Below are 25,850 nucleotides of genomic sequence, written 5' to 3' on the forward strand. Positions count from 1 at the left end.
CGCGCTGTAGAATGTTAATATCATTATCGTCTTTTATTTCACGAAAAATAACGCATTCATCAGCGAATAAATGTATGTTAGATGACACATAGGATGGAAGATCGTTTATATAAGTTAGGAACAATAACGGTCCGAGTACGGAACCCTGTGGAACACCTGATAGTACATTAGCAAAGGATGAGTTGTAGCCGTTAGCGCAGACATATTGTGAGCGATTGGTGAGAAAGCATTCGATCCATTTGAACAAATTGGTGTCAATATTTAGCGGAAGTAATTTTTGAAGAAGCAACTGATGACAAACCTTATCAAATGCTTTCGAGAAGTCTAAAAAGATGCAATCAACGGCTGATGACTTATCCAGTATGTGATGTAAGCTATTTGTAAAAGAAATTAGTTGAGTCTCACATGAATAAGTTTTGCGGAAACCATGTTGTGCAGACGAGAAAAATGAATTACTCTCAAGAAAGTTCAGGAGTGTGGCGAATATGATATGTTCAAGTAATTTGCAACATGTACTAGTAATGGATATGGGGCGATAATTAGCAGGAGAGGACTTGCTCCCTGATTTGTGAAGTGGAACGATCTTTCCAATTTTCCATTGTTCAGGAAGTGTGCTTGTGTCCAGTGACTGTTGAAAAATATAAGTTAAAATAACTGAGCTATAGGCACAAGTGCTTTTTAAAAATTTTGCATTAATGAAATCATATCCTGGACTAGAATGGTCCAGGATATGGTTTCTAGAATGGTACAGGTTTCTTAAACTTTAAGAAAGTGTCTCTAGTCGCTAGCAGAACAGTAATGTCCAAAACTTTCTCCTAATCAATGGTCGCTTTGTGTTGGGTTCACATCTCAAGTTGTTCATCAGCTGAAACATATGTATCAGTTTGCTTGACACATCACCCGGTTACTTTACGTACCAGATAGGTTTTCCTGCTCCTTACCACAGTGCACTGTCAATTACTTGGCTTCGTCTGGTTGGCGTCTCGAAAACCAAAGGCGCAGATAATAAATCTTTTTAAGCATTGTATTTCAATTAGTTCGTTTTTTTTTTCTCTCTCTTTTTATATTTAAATAAAAACCAATGCGGACATCTAAGGTTGGTTCTGCGGTGGTAGTTCGAAGGAAGCGTGCAACTTCAGTACGAAGCAGCAAGTATTGGAAAGTGCCTCAACAGGTCGCTGCCTACTCAATGATAGAGCAGCCACGGGCGCACAACGCTCCCACTTTGGACAGACAGACTGGGCGAAGCAGGTACAAAAGGGCCGCGCATCTGATGCTCCTGTGCGTCATTGCCTCGGCCTTCATCGTGTTGGGTGTGCTAACTCTTGCCGCCTGCACGCGCTAGTGCCAGGTGTGGATTTGAGCTTGCTGCAAGCCTATTTGGCGCTATCGCGACTATTAAAAAACAAAAAACAAAACGACACTAAGGACGACTGCAGCCAATTTTAGTGCTTAGTAGAAATACTTTCTGTGGCACCTTCCGTCACCAGATGACTCATTTACTGGCAGAAAAATTTTACCTGAAAAACATTTTTCTTTTTGCCACAGCTCGATTCAGACTTGTGACGTCGACAACAAAAATGACCCCTCTGATTGTCGTTTGCAAGTGAATGACGCCATGTTCTAGCCTCAGAGATCCACAAAACACAAACAAAAGAGCTGCAGGTTATCGCAGGCTGGGGAGGACTTCATGTGCATTCATTTTTTTTTTCTGTTCTAGTTCCAAAATTCTTCATCTTCAGTGAAAGTAGCTTTCTTTGTCTTTCGAACGCTATATTTATATCGACACTGGCTGGCTGCCGTTTGGTCCCAGTGTTTCTCTGCTTATTCAATGCATAGCTGTCTTGTCTACTCAGTGCATGATTAACTGTGATTCGGGAAGATACAGGATTCCGAAAACAATTCGTCGGCGAACCACCACTAGGTTTAGTTGTTAGTCAGTCGTGTTCAATTCGGAAGGTTTATTATGAAGGCTCACCTTCGTGCTCAGGAAGCTGGGACCAGGAAAACTAAAGGTAGAGAGCATGCGTCTAGAAAGCATTCTATCTCGCCAGATCGAGTTTCATGCTTCATTTTCAAAATAAAACATGAATTCTGAAAATATATTTTTTCCTCCAACCAACAGCATAACAGCCCACACTTAATTCTTGCGAAGGCGTTCAGTTATGGTCACAACAGTATAGGCCAGGGCAGTTTTTCTTAGGACGATTTTCCTTTGCCATCTTTATTGCTTGTTTATTCATCTTCCCTTACTCGTCTGCTCTCACGAAGAAACAAGCGACGTAGCAGTCAAAAATAGAGTGCATAACGATGCAGAAACTTGTGTACAAAGACACTGGTGCCCGTTTTCTGAAGGTGTTCAAAAAGTAGACATGTACAAATGGTCATCGCATAAATTGGGCGCTGTGCTCCAAGGAAAAACAAACGCCTCCTCCGCCGTCTAGGATCACGTAAGTTGCCTGAAAGCTCCAACCGCCTATACACCAAGCACGGGTGCATGTTTCTGCTCTGAACGATTCAGTGAAAATAACAAGTATATACGGCACAAGCTTTTCAATAAATTCACTTCCGCACTACAATAATTGGCGACATGGCAAGTGGAGTTTCATTCGTAGTGGCGTAAAAATTAATGACAGGTCATTTGTTGTGTAGTGCAGCCGTGACCTCCGCATTTATGTTTCCAACCAACGGCGCGGATCGCAATGAACATGCCCCGTGGGCGTACGCACCCAGAATCGGAGCTAAGAGAGCACATTTTACCGACTGTGTTCAACTAGTGTTTTCAGTATGTGCCAGAAGAAAACAGCGTCTAATGCATTTAGGGCTCGCGTTTATGTCGATATCATTACTTTGCTAGCACCGCTACCATCAAGAACAATACTCATGGAAACAGCAATAATTTCCCTTTCACAAACGTGATATCGTATTTCTGCACAGTAGAGTTACACAGGTATGCAATGAATAACGCCCTAAATAAACTGTGAAAGAAAATGACTTTTAAGATTATGCATTTACCTGCATTGCCCGGCTTCCTATATTGGCCATCGGTTCCAGCCACGTAGGCCTTTTCCAGTCTGTTTTTCTTTGTGCGTGAAAGCAAAACCTATGAATTCACTGCATAACAATTCTTTTAGCAGCGTCACAAATTCATCATTGCGGTGTCATAGAGGCAACATCGACAATTTGTATAAAGGCTGCTGTCCCCACCCCTGAAGGCCGTGTGAACAGCATATTGTATTCTTATATATGCAGAAAAGGGGGACTGAACTAGCAGCTAAAGATTTCTATATAGATAATCTTGCCATATCTTTTTAATTGTATATGGAGGTGCGGAAGCCGATGAGACATAGGTACATTTCTCGTCGCTTTGAATCTGGTAAAGCACGGCAGACTACAGTCACACGCAACTAAAGGAAGTGGTAAATGCTCATTATAGAGTTGCTCTTTAGCCAATGGTGTCGTCCAGTTGTCATGCGGTTGCGGTTAAATCCATAATCCGTGGTTAATCGCATTGAGCCCATGAATATGCTGCTTAAGGGAAGTAACCACATGTCGTGGGAACCGGTGGACGCCGTTGGCTGAAGGACCTCATTCAAGGTGAGTCTGCGGCAACGTTCTTGAGTCATATCCGACAACAGCACCCATACATTTCCTCTATCTTCATAATCTCTGATCAAATTTGTAAGGGCCCTTTTTATAAGTGGCCTTCCGAACTGTTGCGAGTGGAAAAACATCAGCGATGTCCACCATGTAATTTACTCTAAGTGTTTAACGTTTGTTTTTTAGACTCAATAAACGCATTATGGATTTGCAGCTATTTTCGTGACTCTGCTACAGTTAGCAGTGGTGACATTGTTTCAGACTAATGTGTACCATTCTTCATAACTCAAACGGGGTGCTTTCTTCTGCCAAGTAACGGACGCGACAAAAAAAAAATACTTCTAGAAGCGGTTAGCTTGGTTGCGCCCCCTCTGACCTTTTCTAGCAGACAGAGTTTGCCGCCTGCGATGTCGTATGTTCTACTTTTAAAGCTACATGCGCATGTTCCAAATAGACACTATGGCTCTTCTGATCCTTTAGAGTACACATATTAGAGAATTCTCTTGCTTCAAGGTTGTGATTTCCAACCATTATGAAGGTTGTTTGAATAATCCTGCTCTGTGCACCACCGACTCAAAGGTGCAAAGGCAGAGCGCTTATATGATTTAGTATTAATTACCTCAGACTACAATGCTCCTATGCTCACATGGACGTAGCCAGTTATTTGAAGCTTTCTTGCCATTGATTATAAGAATAAACATTCGGATAATGTTGCGTTTTTAATAGATCGCTATTAGGTATATATGGCGCTGATAGCCGATTTTATTTGTGTACAGCGCTACCTGCACCTGATTGCATACATTTAACATGCAGAGTCAGAAATATTCGTCCTCTGCGATTTTTTTTAGTCTCTGCATTAGCTTAGTGCCCTCTTTTCTTCTATTCGTGTTATGGCTGCAAGGATTTCTTAGTTATCTCGCATCCAAACTTCATGTGGCATGTACGTTGCTACTTAGGCAGACCGTAGTTCCTGCGTTGCAACTCACGATTTTGCAATTTTTGGTGACAAGCCCCTCGTGGCTGCTTCATGACGAAGTCGTTTGCAGAAGTACTGTTCTATCTGTTACTCTCTTCAGATCATTTTTCTCTTATTTCCTCGAAAGATATTATTTTAATTGATTCGCCTAGACGTCAGCGGAACAGCGTGCTTAATTGCCTGTTTTGTCTTTATCATTTTCTAAATTCGTCAACAATTACCCGGGGCTTGTTGTATTCGTACTACACGTATTTTTGTCACAGTTTATATTAAATGCGGTTTCTTTTTTCATTGCAAGTCTATTGTTCCACTCGCTTATAGCGCTTGTCTTTTCTTCCGTTTGCCAGAGTATGGACGGAGAGACTGGAACCCACTCCACTGCAGTTCATCCTCAGTGCATTCCAGGGCTGGCGGGAAATCTTCTTCTGCGTATCTTGTTTTTCATCACTACAATTCTCTTCATAATGTCAGCAACGTTCATAAACATGGTATGTATGGTGCGACCTTCGGTCTTAACTTTTCGCAGTGAAGATCTCATAATAAACGTGCAAATGTTTCAAGATGACCTTGGAGCAAGTGAATGAAAAATTGTGCTTGAGCCTCCCTTTTAGTGAGATGACGGATATGACAGCACTGTTGTGTTCAGTCTCTAACGTGATCTATCGCTGTAACTACGAAAAGTGCACAGTGCCACTCAAGTTCACACATTAGGGAGAAAAATGCAAACATTGTGCCTGAGCGCGCCCTTCTGGAGTGTGTTTGTTAGCATAGGTGCATTTTCGGTGAACGCAAGCCGATAACGCTACATTTGTTTTTAATACACCGCGGAGAAACCGGGAACCAATAATTCTTCAGAGGCAGGAGGGTCTTGCAAAGACGAAAAACTGCCAGCCGTATAGCGTCCGGAAAACATCTACAGAACTAAGTGGACGCGCCTCTCATTATAGCCCTGCTTAACATAAAGTGCGGAGCGCATGCTGTGTTTCTCGTCAAAAATGAAACACCCGCACTGTCTGAAGAGAAAAGCTGGCATTCCTGTAAAGGCAAATTAGGGGATTCTACGAGTAGCTCTCGGAGTGCTAGAAGAAACAAAATTGAGAACGCTTTTTTTCGGTTCTCTTCCAGTCACGTGGATCGACTTCAACCCAGGAGCATGCTAGTATGCGTTAAAAGTTCTCAGTGTTTGGTTTTTTCCTGCTTTCAGATTACTAGCGGAAGCACGGGCGGCAAATAAATCCTTATACTTAGAAACGACAGCAACGGGAACTATACAACAGCTCTGATCGAAGAAATTCCTTTCGATTGTGGATTTGTACGTGTAAGGTGAAAACAAGAGAAATATCTATCCGGAATTATGAGATGCTGTCATGTGCATTTCAGCTAGAGCACGCAAAATTGCTTTATGGACGTGAACATTACTCACAAAAAATTATAAAAATACCCAATCCCACCACACAGAGACCTGTTTCCCGATTCCCAAATGACTGTAATTGTATTATGTTTACATTTTCTGCCGGCTCCACCTAAAAACAGCAAGCAGTCTACTTCATATGTCTGAGAATATCACGTAACAACGCGGCTGAAAAAAAAAAATGCTATGCAGCTTTCTTATAGTTTCAAGTCGGAGTCATAGCGTAGCTGCCCTTATTTAGGCCACGTCAGGCGATCGCGCCTTTAGCCTCAGCCTCCTTTTAGGCAAATGTCTAAGAGACAAATAAAGAAAGATGCAAGTGTTTCCATGTTTTAAGCCTGCACAACAGTCTGGAATTATCATATTTATTACACACTGAGATTCACGTGGGGATGCCTATGATGACAAGGGATGCCGCTGATCTTACAGCACACAAAACCTATTAACTCACACAGAATCTCACGGAAGCTGTACTAAAAATTAGGGAGTCACTCAACCTTCTCCGCAAAGGATGGTGGCAGGGTCGCTCGACTTATTGCAATTTTGCACTTCAGTGAATAATATATAAGCCTGCGATTGGCACTCGCAAAGTTCTAATGTGTGGTGCACGGCTCATAGTAAAAGAGAGAGAGAGAGAGATGGGATATCAGTCGGAATCGGGAAATTCGTTCCACCGAGAGGGACCGCCATATTGAAACGCTCATATGACGTTGGCTTACAGCCGTGTCGGTGTACCTAAGGATAAGCTTCCTCTTGAAATTGCTTGCGATCATTAATGGGCTGGCATCATTTTCCCTGGCGTTCATACTCTTCCGGAGCGATCTTTACGGCGATCCTCTTGAGCCTGAACCCAGGTATGTAGACCTCTTTCCTTTGTGCCATTTTTCGTTTCCTCGTCTTGTTTACTCAGGCCTAGCAGCGGCTGGCGCTCAGAGAAATTTCTTAATTATCAGTCACATTCTGAAGCGATTAAATAAATCATTGCATTCTTAAAAGTGATAAATAAAACATTGCACGCGTCGACTTCCTGTCCAGAGCCAAGCTGCGTGTCGAACACGACGAGATGGAGACTATGGGCAGCATTAACAAAATCCTCCTGGAAAACATTCTATCGGCCCACTTCGCCTCGCATTTCGTCTACAACAGCAGGCTCTCACAAGTGCTCACTCTTTTTTCAATACCACGCACGTGCGCGCTTTTTTCCGCCGCTTTTTACAGTTGAAATAGGTTCAGAAGGAGAGCGGCTTTAGTATAGGACGGCGCTGCTAGTATCAGTTTAGTTGCAATATGTTTACTGTCAATAGTCAGCCGTGCTATTATAAATGCTTCCAATGGAATTTAGGTTTTTTCAAGGATTGTACTGATATCCGGAACCGCCTGAGGCATTGTAAACTGCGGCAGTGTACAAGCCAAGACCTGAATACCTTAAGAAGAGTGCAGGCAATCACTACAAATATTGTTTTCGCTTGCCTTACCACAGACCTCGCAAGCGAATCCGTCATTGTGGCTCTGTTTTTTGCTTTCTTTTGTTTTGTTTTACTATTGAAAGTTGTCCTGAAGTGCAGATTCGTAGTCGATGCGGATTCAAATCGAAGGTTCATTCAGGAGTGCTTCTGTCTAACGGGCACTTTTAACAGCGGAGGATAAAGCATTCTCGTTGCTTACGTCCTAATGCACCCTTCCAAAATATTCAACTTAAATTCAAACCCCGTCGTTAGGCCCGAAGCATGCCGTACATTATCTACGCAAAGTGCGCTTTCGTAAACGCGTCATTTTTAATGTGCATCTCTTCTTTTATTTCCTTGCTGTTCATCCGAGCCAGGAACTCTACCACGAGCGATACAGTAACGTGGCGGTAATGTTTGCCTCTCTACCAAACTACGTAGAGGTTTACGATGAGACTGACGTCAACAAACAGGGACTGGAGTGCTTGCGGCATCTTAACGAGATCATCTGCGACTTTTACAAGGTATGAGCCCCTGTGTTCGCTTTTCGAGGCCTTTTCGGAGAAGCAGCACCAACGCTGTACATGCTGGTATGTCCTCTCCTGTTGTTTCAGCTGCTCCTGAAGCCCAAGTTTAGCGTAATAGAAAAGATCAAGACGATCGGCAGCACCTACATGGCTGCAGCCGGACTTCAGCCGGGCCGGGAAGAAAATGGGGTGCGTATGCCAAAAAGCGGAAAATTAGGATAATCACTCACAAATATTTCCAGCATTGATAACGGGCAGGGTCGATCTGTAAGACTCAAAAAGGGGTGTTAGACAAAGAGCTCTGCGCTTTGGGCTCCTTTAAACGCCCTGACGGCGCCGGGTCTGTCATCAAACGGTCTGTCACTAACAATGAGCAATCATGTGCTATTTAGAACATTCATTTCTGGACGGCACTACTGTTTACAGAAGCACAGGCGAGCAGGGGCGGAATGATGGGAATGGAGAAGCAGGGCGAACGGCAATGGATTTCCCAAAATATGAATTTACGATCACGCCACCTACATAATCTTCTTCTGCTTCTACAGGTTCAACAACTTTGCATTATTGTCTTTGAAATCACGCCCTTGCCACGTCCAAAAAGAAGCCCCTTTTGCAATAGATCGTCGACTCCCCTCTCCCATCTTCTCGCGACTTTTCGAGAATCCACCGGTGTATGCAAAAACAGAAGCTTCAATAGCGTTAAAAACGACTGTTTTCTATGAAATGGGGTAATTGTGTTTTTGACATAAGTATCGCCCAGGATGAAACCATGAAAGCGTAGATGAGAAAGGATGTGTTAAAAGTAACAGGGCACCAGTTGTTAAAAACAGACTTGTGCACGCAACTTGACGATCAAGTAGGAATCGCGACGACTTCAATACATGATAACGTAGCAGTCAATATTTGAACGCGCTTCGTCATCATCATCATCAGCCTGACTATACCCACTGCAGGGCGAAGGCCTCTCCCATATTTCTCCAATTAACCCGGTTCTGTGCTAGCTGCATCCACTTGACCCCTGCGAACTTCTTAACCTCAACCGCCCACCTAACTTTCTGCCGCCCCCTGCTACGCTTTCCTTCCCTTGGAATCCAGTTTGTTACCCTAAGCGACCATCGGTTATTCTCTCTTCGCACTACATGTCCTGCCCATGCCCATTTCTTCTTCTTCATTTCCACTAGAATGTCGGTAACTTGAGTTATTTCTCTGCCCCACTCTGCACGCTTCCAATCTCTTAATGTTACTCCTACACTCTTAAAAAAAAGGTTGGTGAATTCACTAAGTTACTACTAACCTTTTACTTGTCCCATAGATCACTACCTTCTTAGTAACTCGAGGTAGTAAAAATACAGCTAGTGAAATTTACTACCCCAGGAAGTTAGTGAACAGTACTAGCGCCAGTTAGTAGTAGGTTAGTGAACACCAACACCTTCGTGCATTATAGTTTGCCATTGATGGGTAGTGGAATATACTACCTTCTAGGTAGTACGCACTACTACCGCACCTAGAGATTCGTACTACATAGGACGTAGTGCTTATTACAACATATACCTAGTTCTTATTATGGGTTACCATTGAAAAGGTAGTATAATGTGCAACCTTTTCTTTAGTATAAAATACTACCTGGCCTAGAGGTTCTCACTACATAGGTACTAGTGCTTACTGCGGCAGAAACCTGGTATCAGTTGCTACCTGTATGGAGCCAATATATGCATCGATAGGTAAATTATTTCTGAACATATTGAATACCTTAATAAAGATGTGGTAAATAAAAATAATTGTATTATTCGTAATATGTGGTCAATTGTGATCGGCTTCAAGTTCGGTGAAACATTGAGCTGATCTACAAACAAGATGCTAACTAATTTTACCTTGTTCGCACCAATCTTCAAGCAATGATGACGACAAAATTTCCGGACAACAAATACTCACTTTATTCGTATTTAAAAACAGTGTGGCTATGCCCTTTTTAATGGCAGAAATCGCCCTGAGAGCTAATGGGCATAGTGGCGATGAGCTTCTTAGGCTGCATAAATGCTCTAGCACTGCGCAAACGTTTTCGTTGCGCGTTGAATGCCTAACATTAAATATCCGGTAGCTCTCAATGGCATGCCTGAGTCCCACGATGACGTCCAACATTCGACCTTGATATCTTCAAACCCAGCATATATTGCGTCAGCGTCATCAGGGTTCATCCGTACGCGCTCCAATGCTGGGTAGATGTCCTAAAATGGAACATTGAAAGTAATGAAATTAGAACTTCATAAATGAATTTATAACAAATTTATACTTACTGGCCTCACCCGGAAATGTGGCTTTGAATTCTTTCAAAACCATGCAGAGGCAAAAGTTCCACCATTCAGTAGAAAAGTGATCTGCAAGTACTACAGAATTCACATATATTAAAATCACTTCTTCAATGACAATACAAGGGAGCAATAAAGACTTAGAACTTATGAAATAGATTTTTTTTTCTTTCAAATAATGAAGTCCGCAGTTTATTGAACACGTCTAAATTTCACTGAAAATTATTACCTTTATTTCATATATTCCTGAGCTTTCAGATTTACAGGCTGTTTTGTTTTTGCTAAACACAAAACAACATTCATAGAATTATGATACCACACACAGATAAAAATTTTTGGGATGGGTATTTTATACAATCATTTCCAGAAAAGAACAGATTTTCAGCGCTGACAAATACACACACATAGGACAGGCACTGAATATCTTTTTTTTTTTCGAAACACCACAATGAAACTTCTTTCAAAAAAAAAAAAAGCAATCTATATGTAGTTCAAAAAATTGCTACACCTTGTCGTGAACTGGAAATGATTTAGTCATGTAAAAAAAATTGCTAGGCTAGTTGGTTCATTTCACAAAATGAAATTTTAGAAAATAAATATAGATTCGCAGATATACATTTTGGGATGGATATTTTATAGAATAATTTCCAGAGAAGGAGAGATTCACAGCGCTAACAAATAGACACTCACAAATACACACACACAAGAAAGGCGCTGACTCCATCTTCTGTTTCGAAAGGACACCAAAATGAAACTTCTTAAAAAAAAGGAAAGATCTGTATGCAGTTCAAAAACTTCCTACAACCTTGTCGGAAACTGGAAATTATTTAGTCAAGTAACACCAGATGCTAAGCTAGTAAGTGCCTTTCACCAAAACGAAGCTTCTCCCAAAAAGATAGATATAAACACACAGATATAAATTTTGGGATGGATATTTTATGCAATCATTTCCAGAAAAGGGAAGGTTCACAGCGCTAAAAAATACATACTCACAAATAGACACACAAAAGACAGGCGCTCACTCCAAACTTCTTAAAAAAAAAAAACAAAACAAAAATACATACGTTTCATTTTGCTGTCGTTTTGAAAAAAAAAAAAAGTTTGAGTCGGCGTATATTCTATGTGTGTCTGTGAGTGCGTACTTGCTAGCGCTGTGAATCTTTCCTTTTCTGTGAAATGCACCAACTAGCCCAGCAATTGGTTTCACTTGACTAAATCATTTCCAGTTTGTGACAAGGCTGTAGGAATTTTTTGGACTGCGTACAGATTACAGAAACATATTTCTAAAGACCCGCGTAGCTCGAGCAGATGCACTAGGATCCAATAATTGCATGCAAAACAAATCAGAAAAAGTCAGCTTATACGGTCTTGAAGTAAGTTTGTGACCAAGTTATATGTTCCCGACAAATAACAAAAATGTCAGCAAAAGTTTGAATTTACTACAAACCTACAGTTTGCTACAAAAAATTCTAGGACTGCGGGTGCCAAAAAATAACAAAAATGTCCACAAGGTTTGGGTTTACTACAAACCTACAAATTACTACAAAAACACGATAGAACTGCGATGTAATCACGTGCGAAAAAACATGATTTAGTTAGACTTGTGCAAACCTTATTCCAAAAAATAAAAAAAAAAAGGACACATTGCTTCCTTCGCACGAGGCATAGTTTTTACTGTGTTAGGTTCGTTTTACTTTCAGCGGCGTTTATGCTCAACAAAAACAGCATGTTCACAGGACAAAGAAAGGCGACAACAGAACATGTGCTACTGTCCTCTCAAAACATGTCGTTTTCGTTGAGCTTAATGTTTGTAGCAAATGGCACTACAGCTTACTCTGTTCAATTTCGCTTCAACAGAGGTGGCATTATTTCAACGGCATTTACTTCTTGTCAGGATCAGCAAACACTCGGCCACAATCTGTTAACAATGGCGATAAATAATTACTTTTGCAATACTCCGGTCTTTGCATTCCAAGCAGTGAAGATGAAAACGGGCAACTTATCTCGAAGCGCACGTTTTCTGCACCATCCCTAAATCGCCATCCAGCAAAGCATTCATCAGATCTTCCTGCCGATGCTGCCCGCTGGCTTGAATAACTCTTTCAGTCTTTCCAAATCACTAGACATGGGCGACGAACACAGCGCTTCGTCGTCACTCTTCCCGCCAAAATCAGTATTGGTGGCAGACGGCGAACACCTCGAAGCAGAACGAATGAAAATAAGCCAGTCTGACAAGTCAATGCTGGCCCAATGCGCGGCAAACGAGCGGCGGCGCTGCTGTCAAAAACGATGGGATCCTGGAGTCGATGTCTGCAAGAGCAACATTTACGTGGTGCTTGATGTGTGGACTTTCCGATGGTGCTCATGAACTTTGATATGTCGACCAGGACACGCAGACATTTACGAAAGTGTGAGACTCGACAACCACCATTCCAGCAGCACAACGACGACGCTCCCGTCCACAGCACGCAGTTTCGCACAGCGGAAAGCATGCGTAAAGTGAGAGAAGAATATGCCCGAGTATTAGCCATCGCCCCACTGTTCTTTTTATATCCGCGCGTGAAACCGTTTCATATTTCGGCGTCTACCGTCCGCCGAACTTCGGCCACCTGCAGCGCCGGCACGTTCGGATGCCTGGATCAAATGTCGACGGTACAGCCCCTGCCAGCCGTCCAGCCCACGCGCATTCCTCCCGGCACCCTTTTCTTTGTGTGTGTGTGTGCGTGTGTGTGTGTGTGTGTGTGTGTGTGTGTGTGTGTGTGTGTGTGTGTGTGTGTGTGTGTGTGTGTGTGTGTGTGTGTGTGTGTGTGTGCGTGCGTGCGTGCGTGCGTGTGCGCGCGCGTGCGTGCGTGCGTGCGTGCGTGTGTGTGTGTGTGCGTGTGTGTGTGTGTGTGTGTGTGTGTGTGTGTGTGTGTGTGTGTGTGTGTGTGTGTGTGTGTGTGTGTGTGTGTGTGTGTGTGTGTGTGTGTGTGTGTGTGTGTGTGTGTGTGTGTGTGTGTGTGTGTGTGTGTGTGTTTACAGGATGTTGATGCTTGGACCATACGTAGAGAAAATGGAATAAATGTTGATTGCAGGCAACTACATGCGAGGTGGAAAGGTATTGATTTCCGGTCGTTGTGCATTTCTGTTGCACTGGTGGAAAGCACAACGTTAAGATGAACAAAACAACAGCAGTAGACGCAAAAACCTTGTGCTATGCAACGTGAATACAAATTATTTTCAATTTTCTTTAAAAATGCGTTGCTTCTAAAATGACGCCATCCGCACTTGAGCGTTTTCCGTGACTGACTGCAGGTCGTTCCCACAAAGCATCCCAGTTCACTATACTGCAGGCTTTTCCTGAAAGAGCTAAGTGTCGCTCTGACTTGTTTCGACACCGCATTACGCTGTCAGGAGCTCGCATGGGGCAAGAAAACTCAAATTCTGTAATGTTTTTTCTTTAGCTTGAAGAGTGCACAAAAACTAGATTTAAAAAAAAAATAAAACGAACGCCATTAAATGATTTAAAGTAATGTATCTCGTTAATTCCGGAATAAGTTTTAATGTATGACTGGCAAGAACAGCCAAAGCATGAATTTCTGAAAGTATTGGTAAAGTTACGCTAGCAAGATACTATGGTAAAGTTGCCCAGGGATTCTAGCACTTAACTCGTCAAAACTACTAACAGAAACTCGCTTGTTAGTAATGGGAGCCGTTACTACCTCAAAAAGTTGCGACTTAGTTCAAGGTTAGTAAAAAGGTAGTAAAACCTATTCGAAGTTAGTAACTGCTGCATTTACTAGCTTCTTACTAACCTTTTTTCTAAGAGTGTACCATTTTTCGTTCCATAGCCCTCTGGGTTGTCCTCAACTTAATAGAACTCTCTTGGTTAGCCTCCACGTTTCAGCCCCATAGGTGAGTACAGGTAAGATGCGCTTCAACAAGAAGGTACTATATTCGGATACAACTCAAACACGGAGCGGCAAACACCCATCAAAGGAAGCCCTCCATCCAATGGCGGGGACCGGTTCCCGTGACGTAGTAGTTAACCACGTATCGTGAAGTTGTAGTGAACACTATACTCGAGAACAACATTCTCTGGCTCTGCTAAGAAGGCCCGGCTGTAAAGAGAAGGTGACGGGCTTTTGTCCCCGTCCCATGGGGAATGGGCGCTACTGACCGTATCACCAACTCCTCCCTTCACACCCCTGCACCCCTACTCCGAACAATACGCACCACGACACGGTAACAAAGACGTGTCTCCTTCCCTTTTCTGCCTAGCTTCCGCTGTAGCGCCCCAGAATAAGCTGTTCGCGAGATTAATCTAAAAAGTCGCGCTTGACGCCATTGGATGGAGGGGTTTTGATGGGTATTTGCCGCTCCGACCTTGAGTTGTATCCGACTATACTTTCATATATCTCAGAAGGAAGAATTTCATTCGCTCCCCATTCCCGACTCTTCTCTTTCCAACTACAGCGGCTAAACAATTTCACTCTTACTCCAACTTGCGTTAGTTTATGATTGTGTTATTAAAGTACGTTACCGTGCGACAAAGAACGCCATGTTTTTGGTTTCATCGCTAGGCGCCCAAAAGCGTACCTGATTCTAATTTTTTTTTTTCCTTAGAAATTGGGCCACTTATCCAGTTTCAACGCATATTTCGGATGCCTTTCTCGTATCGACGCAATGCCAAGCTGTGCTCCGAGCTCATGTCTTTGCCCCCGCCCAGCTCCAAATTCAAATCGATACTCTTGCTATATACTCCGTCGATTAGTGTCCCGTCAAGGTAGAAGACACACACTCAGGAAAGACGATTTTGTATTTCCACTGTCTGTAGAAATTCGCTTTAGCAGGCTCTTTGCACGAAGTGAAGTGATGAAGAATGGCAATAGACACGAAGTATTTGTGGATATGAGACTAGTTTGTACAGATGTCTTTTTTATTTCTGATTCCGTACCTTCCTGTTTCGTCATTAATAAATGCCAACTGCGACGTCGGGGTTGAAAGCTTTAAGGAGTGCGATTTTCTGGATTCGGTATCAAAGGAAGTGGCAGCCAGTGGCAATTACACAAGATAAATATTATCAAACTTCATTACAAGGTATCACCTCGGACATTTCGTTCTAGTTGTTCGTCACTGCGTTTGTCAACTATCCTTACTTTTTGTTGTTGCAGCAGTAAACTCCCCTATGTGGCACCAGTTCCGTTCGAAAACGTTTTCAAGAACCGACGTCTTCATAATTTAATATAAAACACGGTATTTACAATGATACTGCAGTACATTGCACTAGAGGGGAGAAAGCACTCTGGAATCGCGTATGGCGATTTCTGCCTGTAGCGCACTGCGATCCGATTATCACCTTAATATCTTACGCACATGACAGAGAAAAGACCAAATTTCACATCTACATTTATGGTTTAAACTATTTTCCGATACGACAGCTATGTGATTTTGTTGCCATTGGCGTGTTCCAGTGAGTTTTCTCCCAGAGAGTACATTTGCGACTGCCATCAGCGCGAAGCTTTTCTCAACACATTTAATCATTGCATGTCCCATGCGTAGTTGTTGGCAGCCCTATTTCACTACAAATAACTTGGGGTGAATAACATTTTGCAGGACAACCCACGCGATGTTCACAACGTCGTCAGCCTGTTGGTGTTCGCCATCGCCCTCACGGCGCTTCTCGAGAAAATCAACAGAGAATCATTCCAGCGATTCAAGCTCAGAATCGGCACGTGAAGCCGCCTCTATTAAAACAAAGGCCTTAAGCTCCCTCCAGCCGGGCAATAATGCGGAAGTCAGAACTCGGTCACGTAGAATTTGTAATGCCGCTATGCATTCACGGCAGCGACAGTTAACAAAGCCATTTTTCCGTGCCAGTTTACGCAGATGGCGCGTGCTCCATATAGAACTTCGCATGCAAGGCATTTGCAAACAACTTGTGGAACACATGCATAAAAGCTTCTCCTACAAAACTGATTTGAACTGAGCAGAAACCCGAGCACAAAAAGCTTCCGAGCAGCTAAAGCTGCCATGTTCCAATTGCACGGAAATGTATTTTGTTTCCCGGTTGTAACTTCTGATGTTATTTCGAAAGTTCGCGTCCGGAATGACGAGAACTGCTTTTCTTTCAAATCACTGTTTTCATTACCAAAGCCTGCCACCTTCTACTTCGCGCAGTTAACTTTTCTCAACTGTGCTACGTTGTTATGCATGAAAGTGCTTGATTTGGTTTCTTTCGGTCTTAGAAACATAATTACAAAAAGAACTCTGTGAAACCCTTCTAGATATCAACCATGGTCCGGTCATAGCCGGTGTCGTGGGTGCCCACAAAGCTCAATACGAGATCTGGGGCAACACTGTGAAGGTGGCGAGTCGATTGGTCAGTTGTGAAGTCATCGGCAGGAGTCAGGTACGCGAAGCCAAAAGCGAACCAAAAAGGCTCCTATTATTTTTTTTTCTCCGGCATGACAAAGGTGACGAACTAAAATAGCAGAATGTGTTTAAGGACCTAGAAAGGGACTGAACATATATTCTTTGCGCTGTATTATGTATGCAGTCTGAGGATTCAAAAACAAAACCACACAATAATTGCTCGCCAGCACCGCAAAATTCAACTAAACAAACTGACGTCTCTACATGCTGGTTGAAACGAACAAGAGATTACAACGTGCCGTTTACCCGGCATCCCCTTGTGTTGGCATTTCATCCTTTCAATCTAAATAATAATAATAATAATAATAATAATAATAATAATAATAATAATAATAATAATAATAATAATAATAATAATAATAATAATAATAATAATAATAATAATAATAATAATAATAATAATAATAATAATAATAATAATAATAATAATAATAATAATAATAATAATAATAATCATAATAATAATAATAATAATAATAATCAATCTTTATTTAATGTGCGCAGGAACAACTATGTGGTCTTCATGCTGCAGCACAAATAAAAAAGAAAAAAAAAAGCAAAAATGAAAATACACAAACATGTTTACACACACAGAGAGAACACAAAGAAGAAATAAATAACACATGAAATGAAATTGAGACGAAAAGTATCACGTAAAGAAAGCAATCAATGAGTAGCGTCACTTATATACAGTCAGAGAATTGTTGAGCACATCACGAAAGAAAAAAAGAAAAAAAAGAAAGAACGGTATATAGAGAGAAAAAAAACAACAAATAACTGACATTGATTACAGTAATATAGAAATATACATAAAGTAAATAACAATTCCAGGCGCAACAAGTGCGTGGTACATAAAACACAGGCTAGAAATACAGAATAATGCAATAAAGAAATAGAATTGAACACGGGACAGTAAGATTCGAATATGAAGTTTAAAGTTGAAATATAAGTAAGAAACGGATAAAAAGCAGTTCAAGATACAGACAGCATTAAACAGGAGAAAAAGCAAAAAGTGAAGTAAATACAATATTTTAGGCTAGAAAGTGGGAGTTATATGTGATAAAGGACTATTTAGAATACAACGCTACGAACATCCAATATAAATGAACAGAGCGAGTTTTGGAAGATGTCAAGGTGAGGACAAAAAGGGTTAAATAACCACTGCATTCTGTCCAGAGGACAATTGGAATGATTTGACGGAGAAACTTGAAATGATCTGAATTACCTCATGCTCTTTCGCGGAACGCGCAGTAGGATGTACTCTAAGAGCTGAGGGCACATAATGTGGCCATGAAGCAGTTTGTACAGAAAAATGATATCAACTCTGATACGACGGCAGTGAAGAGAAGGAAGATTCAATTGGGCGCTCCTGGTGGAGTGGAGGAGGAAGGTGCGCAAGGAAAGCGATAATTAAATATCCGTAAAAATTTTTTTGTACTCTATCAACCTTGTCCAAGTTCGATTTGCAAGTGCCATTCCAAACAACTGACGCGTACTCAAAGAGCGGCAAGCATATGGACAGGTACAGTTTTAGGAACGGAAGTGGAGTATGGAACTCTCTCGAAAGTCTGCAAACGAATCCGAGTGTGCGCATAGCCCGCTGAGCAATGCGTTTAGTGTGAGAGGAGAAGCTGAGGGTTCGGTCAAAAAGTACACCAAGGTCATTTATTTCATCAACCCTGTCCAACAGCACAGAATTCAAAGAATAATGGTAGAGAAAGCTATGTGTTCTACGAGTAAAGGACACAACCCTAGTTTTGGAAGAATTGAGGGTAAATCGATTCTTCGCACACCAATCAGAAAAAGCAGATATGTCCGATTGCAACAACAAACAATCTTGAAAAGAATGTATTACCTTGAATATTTTTATATCATCAGCATAAAGAAGAAACGAGGAGTTCTTTATCGCCGAGGAAACATCATTAATAAAAACGGAGAAGAGAAGCGGGCCTAGTACTGAACCTTGAGTAACTCCACTCGTTGCAGGGTAAACGAAAGAACTCTGTCCATTGACACTGACAAAGCAGAAGCGATCAAGGAAATAGTTGCGTAGGAGGGCTACGAGTGAGACTTCAACGCCAGAGAGTTGAAGTTTTTCAACTATAATAATAATAATAATAATAATAATAATAATAATAATAATAATAATAATAATAATAATAATAATAATAATAATAATAATAATAATAATAATAATAATAATAATAATAATCAATCAATCAATCAATCTTTATTTAATGTGCGCAGGAACAACCATGTGGTCTTTGTGCTGCAGCACAAATAAAAAAAAAGGAAACAAAAATGAAAAAGCACTAACATGTTTACACACACAAAGAGAACACAAAAAAAGAAATAAATAATACATGAAATGAAACAGACGAAAAGTATCACGGAAAGTAAGCAAACAATGAGTATCATCACTTATATACACAGTGAGAGAATTTTTTAGCACACCAGGAAATAAAGAAAAAAAAAAAAAAACGAACGGTAGATAGAAGACAAAAAAAAAAACAACAACAACAAATAACTGACATTGATTATAGTAATATAGAAATATACATAAAATAAACAACCCTTCCAGGCGCAACAAGTGCATGGTACTTAAAACACAGGCTAGAAATACAGAATAATACAATAAAGAAGTAAAATTGAACAAGGGGCAGTAAGATTCGAATATAAAGTTTAAAGTTGAAATATAAGTAAGAAACGGATAAAAAGTAGTTCACGATACAGACAGCATTGAACAGGAGAAAAAGCAAAAAGTGAAGTAAATACAATTTAAGGCTAGAAAGTGGGAGTTTTAAGTGATAAAGTACTATTTAGAATACAACGCTACGAACATCCAATGTAAATGAACAGAGCGAGTTTTGGAAGATGTCAAGGTGAGGACAAAAAGAGTTAAATAACCACTGCATCCTGTCCAGAGGGGAGTGGGAATGAAGAGGAGAAACCTGAAATGGTCTGAATTCCCTCATGCTCTTTTGCGGAACGCGCAGTAGGATGTACTCTAAGAGCTGAGGGCACATAATGTGGCCATGAAGGAGTTTGTACAGAAATATGATATCAAGTCTGATACGACGGCAGTGAAGGGTAGGAAGATTCAGTTGGGCGCTCCTGGTGGAGCGAGAGGGGGAAGTTGCGCAAGGAAAGCGATAATGAAATATCCGTAAAAATTTTTTTTGTACTCTGTCAACCTTGTCCAAGTTCGATTTGCAAGTGCCATTCCAAACAACCGACGCATACTCCAAGACCGGCAGGCATATGGACAGGTACAGTTTTAGGAACGGAAGTGGAGTATGGAACTCTCTCGAAAGTCTGCAAACAAATCCGAGTGTGCGCATAGCCCGCTGAGCAATGCGGTTAGTGTGAGAGGAGAAGCTGAGGGTGCGGTCAAAAAGTACACCAAGGTCATTAATTTCATCAACCCTATCCAACAGCACGGAATTCACAGAATAATGGTAGAGAAAGCTATGTGTTTTACGAGTAAAGGACACAACCCTAGTTTTGGAAGAATTGAGGGTAAGTCGATTCATCGCACACCAATCAGAAAAAGCAGATATGTCCGATTGCAACAACACGCAATCTTGAAAAGAATGTATTACCTTGAATATTTTTATATCATCAGCATAAAGAAGAAACGAGGAGTTCTTTATCGCCGCGGAAACATCATTAATAAAAACGGAGAAGAGAAGCGGGCCTAGTACTGAACCTTGAGGAACTCCACTCGTTGCAGGGTAAACGAAAGAAGTCTGTCCATTGACACTGACAAAGCAGAAGCGATCAAGGAGATAGTTGCGTAGGAGGGCTACGAGAGAGACTTCAACGCCAGAGAGTAGAAGTTTTTCAAGAAGTAGTGAGTGAGTAACAACGTCGAAAGCTTTGCTCATATCACAGTACACAGTGTCAACCTGACCCCTCTGAAGGACTGCTGCAGAGGCATACGTCATAAACGTGACAAGGTTGGTAGAAGTAGAGCGGCCCGACATGAAGCCATGTTGATTCGGTACTATGATATGTTTGAGATGGAAGGAAAGTACGCTGTGCAAAGCTAATTCGAACAGCTTAGAGGTTGCACATAGAAGAGAAATCGGACGATAATTGGAAACATCAGATTTGTTTCCAGACTTGAAGACAGGAAACACGCGTGCCATTTTCCACACGCGAGGAAAGGCAGCATTTTTTAAACAGTTATTAAATATGGCAGTCAGTACTGGTACGAAGATATAACTGAAGGCTTTTATTATGGCAGCTGGAATGCCATCAGGTCCAGGAGACAAAGATGGTCTCAGACGCTTAAGACTCTCAGTTATCAACTCCTCGTCAAAGAGAATGGAATTAGATAGTGCACCAGATGGGAGGCAAACGGAATCACAATGTGGATGTTTGTAAACGGAGGAAAAATGTTGTGCAAAACTGTCGGCAACATCCCGAATTTCCGAACCCTGAGAGTCAACTAAGCTGATACTTAAATCTGATTTAATGGAACGCTTGCGAACGTAACGCCAGAACTGACTAGGACGATTTGAGGCATTCCTCTCTAAAGACTCAAGATAGGAGTCGTAGTCCCGCTTGTATAAGCGTTTGCAAAGAGAACGCACACGGCGAAACTCATCTGCCCAATTGTGAAACCCAGGGCGTTTCGCTTTACGATGGGCCCGTTCCTTGAGCTTTAACGCCGTTATTAGTTCCCTTGAAAACCAGGAAGGGAACTTCCTGCGCGTAGGAGTATACAAAGGTATGTACCGACGCATACCATCAAGAACTATTTCTGTAAAGCGACTGACTTGTCTATCTGAATCATTAATGTCATTTAAAAGGGACCAGTCGACGGAAGAGAAGAAATTGAAAAGACCGACATAATCACCACGTGCATACGCGAAACGGGGCGAATTCCCCACCCGATCTGAATTAGTAGAAGGTGAGGCAGAGAGAGCAGTAGTAACTAGAAGCGGAGGGTGAAATTTGTCACAGCGAGTCAGCGGTATGTCTGAACTCGAGACTCGAACACTTTCAAAATTCGATAGACAGATGTCAAGAATATTACCGCAACAGTTTGCAATGAAATTGTGTTGCTGCAAAGAGTTAAAGGCTATAAAATCAAGTAGAGCGTTACACTTACTTAATATGTAATGATTGTTGTGAGAAGAAATAAGTGAGTTCCAGTTGATACCAGGAGTATTAAAATCACCTAAAATAAGAAGTTTGTGTTTGCTATGACGGGTTATAACATGTTCGATTGAGAGCAGAACATCATCATAGGCTGAAGGAGGTAGATTCGGAGGAATGTAGAAAGCTGCAAGTAAAAGTTTTTCATATCGATTTAAAGTGAGCTCGAGCCACACACATTCTTCAACAGTTTCCAGATCGGAACGTCGAACACACTTCACAAAACTGTCAATAGCAATGAGCACTCCACCTCCTCTTGATTTGGGACCTGTTTCAGGGCGGTCGCTACGAAAAACAGAGTAATTATTTGGAAAGAAATCATTGGAAGGAATATCACTTGACAGCCAGGTTTCGGTAACCACAACAGCGGTATAACAAGAGGACAAGACGCTAGAAAAAAATTCTGATCCCTTAGTCCGAAGACCTCGGGCGTTTTGATAATAGATATCCAAATTAGGGGCCACTGCAATTTTGCGTCAGTTCAGAGGGATGAAGCATATCGTCGTAAAGCTTCCCACGAAAGTCCTTGTATATGCAGCCCATCGGCCACATCGAAGGCTCAACAAGCTTACTGTAGGATTCTTCATCAATTTCAATATGGAAGGACGAGTAGGAGTCGTACCTTGTTTTCAGCTGCCGGCAGGAAATGGGAGTAATATTCACTGATTTTAGATGGTTGGTAAGGTCTACCGATGTAGTATCGGGACTGAGTTTAGAGACGAAAATAGTCTTCGGACGCTTCTTTTGGTAAATGGCAACGTTCAGGACAGATGAGCTGGATGCGCCAGTAATGGCTCGACTTCGGTGCTTCTTCATCGCACTGGGTAAGTCAACCGCACGGCGAGGAGCAGAGGCAGAAGATGAACAGGTAATATCTCCAGTAGTCATCCCTCGATGAAGAGCGGCGGAGTAGTCCACAGATGGCTGCTCCTCACGGGTAGGATTGCCCACGGAGACAACGAGAGGACGCTCGACGAGAGGACGCTCACACTGCGAAGCAGCGCACCGCACAAGCTCCTGGCGTAGGCCGTGAACATCGGCACGTAGAGAGGCGATAACCTCGGCTTGTTGTACGAAAGCCCGCGAGTTCTCTACACGAAGGCGCTCGTTCTCTTCCCGTAGCTGGGCAACCTCATCGCTCAGAAAAGAGATTCCCTCAAGCGCGTCGAGGAGGAGAGCCCGTAGCGAGGCAAACTCACCGCCATGTTCGCCGGTCGCGGCTGAAGGGGGAAAACCGGTCGGGTGGCTGGGCAGGAGCGGGGCACCAGGGACTCTAGCACCACCGTCGCTAAGCCTAACACCGTCAGACGACGACGACGCACACAAATTACACAAGAATGGCCGAGAGCCGGACTTCAGAAGTTGCAGCTCGTCATCCGCCCAGGTGACGCACTTCGTGTGAACACGTTTCGCACAGTCGGCACATCGTAAAAACTGCTGCTTGCCAAAAAACGGGCGGGAGCACAGCGCACATGCGTCCTTACTGGGCGCCATCTTGAAAAAAAAAAAAAAAAAAAAAAAGTTGAAGTTGAAAGCTTATTAGTTAATCCAAACAAATATACAAATATATACAGCGAGAGGTCCGAAGGCATACAAGACCGAGGATATATTTAATAATAATAATAATAATAATAATAATAATAATAATAATAATAATAATAATAATAATATTATTATTATTATTATTATTATTATTATTATTATTATTATTATTATTATTATTATTATTATTATTATTATTATTATTATTATTATTATTATTAAATATATCCTCGGTCTTGTATGCCTTCGGACCTCTCGCTGTATATATTTGTATATTTGTTTGGATTAACTAATAAGCTTTCAACTTCAACTTTCAACCTAATGGTCGCACGTGAGTTTCATGCTCTACGAAACGCGGCAACTGATTTCCTTCATGGCGTAATTGCAGTAACTCAGATGTGCAAGGTTTAAGTACTGCTCATTGTAGTATAAGGCATAAGCATTCCTCCAGGCCATGCAGCTTTGGCCGATTACCGTATATGCCTTGGAGTAAGTGTCCGTATCTCCACCTATTGTAACTCCATTCTTCAAACTATCCATGTAGAGGAGCATAACTATAGCCCTGCCTCTCCCCTTTTCTTTGCAAATAGACCTCCTTGTCTATCCCCCACCCCACCTCCAACTCGCTAAGCCAGCATGGCGAAAGTTATGCGTAATTAGTCATTATGACTCGCGAGAACCTACGGCCATAACCTAGCAAATTCTTCACCAGCGTTTGTAACATGCGAAAACTCTGCAGCCGAGCAGAAATTTTTACGCTGTCCTGCATAGGATTATGCAGTAACTATAGCCCAACTATATTTTTCAGTCGTTATGCCCTTTCTCGCTGACTCACTTTCGGCTCGTTCCTTCTACTGGCAGAATCAGCCGGCAGATGTAGAGGGAGGCACGAATAGAACTGAACCTCATGAAAAGAATCGCTACACTGTATTTGTCATGTACGGCTCACCAGGCACAGGATGGTGGCGCTCAATAAGCCATAACCGAAATACACTTTAGTGCCTCCTTTAAACAGAGCTATTGCTGGGATAAACTCAAAGAAACCGATGCTGTTCTAATGCCCCAAAATGCTGAATGTACACTTGTATTTCTTCAAAATATAGGTACACTTAGGCTCTGACTGAGAACTCTAAATAAAACTTCAACCACGCTTAGCAGAAGTGCTCCTTGTATCCTTGTACCCCAGAGTGCAACAATTAGCTGCGGAATGCCGTCTGCTTCTGAAGTGACCAAGAAGCGGGGGCCCTCGAGAAGGCGAGGCGCCTGCTGCTTGATGCCATGCTGTGGCACCACCCTGACGATGTCAGGAGTTCGAAACTGCAGTTTCCAAATCCTGCCCGTCGGAAAATAGGCGTCTTCAACTGGTAGACACGAGACGTTAGCAGGGAACAGTAAAGTTGCGATTCACAAGAAAATAAACGAGCATTGTACAATTAGAATGCAACTGAGCGTTCTGTTGCTTGCTTCCTTTCCCGCAGGTGACGGAAGACACAGCCAAGAAACTTCAGGAGTGTGGTTATGAATGCGAGTGCCGGGGATCCACCTACGTTAGGGGAAAAGGTACCGTGACCACGTATTTCGTGAAGAAGCAGTTCGACCCAAGCGACTCTTGAGCGACGCCTCGGCTCCCGTCATCTGAGCTGGCTCCGCCCCAGCTGCGCAGCCAATCCAGCCTACCCAGTCGTTCCTGCGACGGCACACAGACCGCCGAGCGGATGTAAGGCTGGAAGTCGAACGCCCGGTTACCCTTCACGACGCCTCTCACCGGCATAGGCCCGCCACGGGTAGGGTGAAAGTGACTCGTCTACTGCCCCACATGCCTCCGCCAGGAGGTAGAGACTGGTTCTACGTCAGCACACGCGCATACCTACTACGGGCAGAAGCTGTTCCCCTAGGCTACCAGCGCAGAAAAAAAAACAACAATAAACAAACAAAGCCTCTGCGTCCGAAAAACACTCTTTATCGGGGCACACACTCAGTCATCCAACTATAGAGTCATGTACGAGTACTTTCACGCAACTAAGTGAGATTAGCTTGTTAATCAGCTCCCGCGCGACATATATCAAGTCAGTTTTAAGGTGACCTTAAGTGGTGCATGAATACAACACAGCTAGAAGTTCCTGAAGGCGAATTCCGAGGATCGAGCCGGAGGATCAAAGAGCGACTACACCTCTGCGCATTCTGCGCGCAGTCGAGCGCTCACCGAGTAATTCCACCGCTCGAAAATCAAGCCTTTGCGAATGATCATGACATTCCTCGAAGAACCTAAAGCCATCCAATAGAAATCAAATGCCCGAGCTCGTGGACGTTATTATATAAGGATGCCTTTTAATGTTGATATTTTGGGCAAATAATCATATATAGAGCGTACAACCGTCAGAGAAAATAAGAAAACTATATGTGCAGAGAACCTCTGTCACATCCTGCAGTAAGAACCTGTCAATCATAGTGTTTAAATATTTT

The 25,850-nt window shown here is 42.3% G+C and overlaps 1 pseudogene; it reads left to right on the forward strand.

Annotated features, from left to right (window-relative positions):
* The first annotated feature begins 4,926 nt into the window (after nt 1-4,926).
* Nucleotides 4,927-25,000, forward strand: LOC146202687 (adenylate cyclase type 2-like; annotated as a pseudogene).
* The last annotated feature ends 850 nt before the right edge of the window (nt 25,001-25,850 follow it).

The sequence above is a fragment of the Amblyomma maculatum genome, chromosome 1 (genome assembly GCF_055883805.1).
Source record: "Amblyomma maculatum isolate TAMU_Amacu chromosome 1, ASM5588380v1, whole genome shotgun sequence".
NCBI classification, from domain to species: domain Eukaryota; kingdom Metazoa; phylum Arthropoda; class Arachnida; order Ixodida; family Ixodidae; genus Amblyomma; species Amblyomma maculatum.